The sequence below is a fragment of the Microcebus murinus genome, chromosome 7, assembly GCF_040939455.1.
Source record: "Microcebus murinus isolate Inina chromosome 7, M.murinus_Inina_mat1.0, whole genome shotgun sequence".
NCBI classification, from domain to species: domain Eukaryota; kingdom Metazoa; phylum Chordata; class Mammalia; order Primates; family Cheirogaleidae; genus Microcebus; species Microcebus murinus.
Window position 1 is genome coordinate 468315 of NC_134110.1, and position 4224 is coordinate 472538.

The following is a 4224-nucleotide window of genomic DNA, read 5'->3' on the forward strand; positions in this document are numbered from 1 at the left end:
CAGCGGGGAGCTCACCTGGGCTGTTGGGTGGAACACTCAGGTATGATGTCATCACCAGAGCTCACCTGGGCTGTTGGGTGGAACACTCAGGTATGATGTCATCACCAGAGCTCACCTGGGCTGTTGGGTGGACACTGAGGTATAATGTCATCACCAGAGCTCACCTGGGCTGTTGGGTGGAACACTCAGGTATAACGTCATCACCAGAGCTCACCTGGGCTGTTGGGTGGAACACTCAGGTATAACGTCATCACCAGAGCTCACCTGGGCTGTTGGGTGGACACTCAGGTATGACGTCATCACCAGAGCTCACCTGGGCTGTTGGCTGGACACTCAGGTATAACGTCATCACCAGAGCTCACCTGGGCTGTTGGGTGGACACTCAGGTATAATGTCATCACCAGAGCTCACCTGGGCTGTTGGGTGGACACTGAGGTATAATGTCATCACCAGAGCTCACCTGGGCTGTTGGGTGGACACTCAGGTATAACGTCATCACCAGAGCTCACCTGGGCTGTTGGGTGGAACACTCAGGTATGATGTCATCACCAGAGCTCACCTGGGCTGTTGGGTGGACACTGAGGTATAACGTCATCACCAGAGCTCACCTGGGCTGTTGGGTGGACACTCAGGTATAACGTCATCACCAGAGCTCACCTGGGCTGTTGGGTGGACACTCAGGTATAACGTCATCACCAGAGCTCACCTGGGCTGTTGGGTGGACACTCAGGTATAACGTCATCACCAGAGCTCACCTGGGCTGTTGGGTGGACACTCAGGTATAATGTCATCACCAGAGCTCACCTGGGCTGTTAAGTGGACACTCAGGTATAATGTCATCACCAGAGCTCATCTGGGCTGTTGGGTGGACACTCAGGTATGACGTCATCACCAGAGCTCACCTGGGCTGTTGGGTGGACACTCAGGTATAACGTCATCACCAGAGCTCACCTGGGCTGTTGGGTGGACACTCAGGTATAATGTCATCACCAGAGCTCATCTGGGCTGTTGGGTGGACAGTCAGGTATAATGTCATCACCAGAGCTCACCTGGGCTGTTGGGTGGACACTCAGGTATGACGTCATCACCAGAGCTCACCTGGGCTGTTGGGTGGACACTCAGGTATAATGTCATCACCAGAGCTCACCTGGGCTGTTGGGTTTACACTCAGGTATAATGTCATCACCAGAGCTCACCTGGGCTGTTGGGTGGACACTCAGGTGTAACGTCATCACAGGAGCTCACCTGGGCTATTGGCTGGACACTCAGGTATAATGTCATCACCAGAGCTCACCTGGGCTGTTGGCTGGACACTGAGGTATAACGTCATCACCAGAGCTCACCTGGGCTGTTGGGTGGACACTCAGGTATGACGTCATCACCAGAGCTCACCTGGGCTGTTGGGTGGACACTCAGGTATAACGTCATCACCAGAGCTCACCTGGGCTGTTGGGTGGAACACTCAGGTATGATGTCATCACCAGAGCTCACCTGGGCTGTTGGGTGGACACTGAGGTATAATGTCATCACCAGAGCTCACCTGGGCTGTTGGGTGGACACTCAGGTATAACGTCATCACCAGAGCTCACCTGGGCTGTTGGGTGGACACTCAGGTATGACGTCATCACCAGAGCTCACCTGGGCTGTTGGGTGGACACTCAGGTATAACGTCATCACCAGAGCTCACCTGGGCTGTTGGGTGGACACTCAGGTATAACGTCATCACCAGAGCTCACCTGGGCTGTTGGGTGGACACTCAGGTATAACGTCATCACCAGAGCTCACCTGGGCTGTTGGGTGGACACTCAGGTATAACGTCATCACCAGAGCTCACCTGGGCTGTTGGGTGGACACTCAGGTATAATGTCATCACCAGAGCTCACCTGGGCTGTTAAGTGGACACTCAGGTATAATGTCATCACCAGAGCTCACCTGGGCTGTTGGGTGGACACTCAGGTATAACGTCATCACCAGAGCTCACCTGGGCTGTTGGGTGGACACTCAGGTATAACGTCATCACCAGAGCTCACCTGGGCTGTTGGGTGGACACTCAGGTATAACGTCATCACCAGAGCTCACCTGGGCTGTTGGGTGGACACTCAGGTATAACGTCATCACCAGAGCTCACCTGGGCTGTTGGGTGGACACTCAGGTATAATGTCATCACCAGAGCTCACCTGGGCTGTTAAGTGGACACTCAGGTATAATGTCATCACCAGAGCTCACCTGGGCTGTTGGGTGGACACTCAGGTATAACGTCATCACCAGAGCTCACCTGGGCTGTTGGCTGGACACTCAGGTATAACGTCATCACCAGAGCTCACCTGGGCTGTTGGGTGGACACTCAGGTATAATGTCATCACCAGAGCTCACCTGGGCTGTTGGGTGGACACTCAGGTATAATGTCATCACCAGAGCTCACCTGGGCTGTTGGGTTTACACTCAGGTATAATGTCATCACCAGAGCTCACCTGGGCTGTTGGGTGGACACTCAGGTGTAACGTCATCACAGGAGCTCACCTGGGCTATTGGCTGGACACTCAGGTATAATGTCATCACCAGAGCTCACCTGGGCTGTTGGCTGGACACTGAGGTATAACGTCATCACCAGAGCTCACCTGGGCTGTTGGGTGGACACTCAGGTATGACGTCATCACCAGAGCTCACCTGGGCTGTTGGGTGGACACTCAGGTATAACGTCATCACCAGAGCTCACCTGGGCTGTTGGGTGGAACACTCAGGTATGATGTCATCACCAGAGCTCACCTGGGCTGTTGGGTGGACACTGAGGTATAATGTCATCACCAGAGCTCACCTGGGCTGTTGGGTGGACACTCAGGTATAACGTCATCACCAGAGCTCACCTGGGCTGTTGGGTGGACACTCAGGTATGACGTCATCACCAGAGCTCACCTGGGCTGTTGGGTGGACACTCAGGTATAACGTCATCACCAGAGCTCACCTGGGCTGTTAAGTGGACACTCAGGTATAATGTCATCACCAGAGCTCACCTGGGCTGTTGGGTGGACACTCAGGTATAACGTCATCACCAGAGCTCACCTGGGCTGTTGGGTGGACACTCAGGTATAACGTCATCACCAGAGCTCACCTGGGCTGTTGGGTGGACACTCAGGTATAACGTCATCACCAGAGCTCACCTGGGCTGTTGGGTGGACACTCAGGTATAATGTCATCACCAGAGCTCACCTGGGCTGTTAAGTGGACACTCAGGTATAATGTCATCACCAGAGCTCACCTGGGCTGTTGGGTGGACACTCAGGTATAACGTCATCACCAGAGCTCACCTGGGCTGTTGGGTGGACACTCAGGTATAACGTCATCACCAGAGCTCACCTGGGCTGTTGGGTGGACACTCAGGTATGACGTCATCACCAGAGCTCACCTGGGCTGTTGGGTGGACACTCAGGTATAATGTCATCACCAGAGCTCACCTGGGCTGTTGGGTTTACACTCAGGTATAATGTCATCACCAGAGCTCACCTGGGCTGTTGGGTGGACACTCAGGTGTAACGTCATCACAGGAGCTCACCTGGGCTATTGGCTGGACACTGAGGTATAATGTCATCACCAGAGCTCACCTGGGCTGTTGGCTGGACACTGAGGTATAACGTCATCACCAGAGCTCACCTGGGCTGTTGGGTGGACACTCAGGTATAATGTCATCACCAGAGCTCACCTGGGCTGTTGGGTGGACACTCAGGTGTAATGTCATCACAGGAGCTCACCTGGGCTGTTGGGTGGACACTCAGGTGTAATGTCATCACAGGAGCTCACCTGGGCTGTTGGGTGGACAGTCAGGTATAATGTCATCACCAGAGCTCACCTGGGCTGTTGGGTTTACACTCAGGTATAACGTCATCACCAGAGCTCACCTGGGCTGTTGGCTGGACACTCAGGTATAACGTCATCACCAGAGCTCACCTGGGCTATTGGCTGGACACTCAGGTATAATGTCATCACCGGAGCTCACCTGGGCTGTTGGCTGGACACTGAGGTATAATGTCATCACCAGAGCTCACCTGGGCTGTTGGGTGGACACTCAGGTGTAACGTCATCACAGGAGCTCCCCTGGGCTGTTGGGTGGACACTCAGGTGTAACGTCATCACAGGAGCTCCCCTGGGCTGTTGGCAGGGACACTCAGGTATAATGTCATCACCAGAGCTCACCTGGGCTGTTGGGTGGACACTCAGGTGTAACGTCAT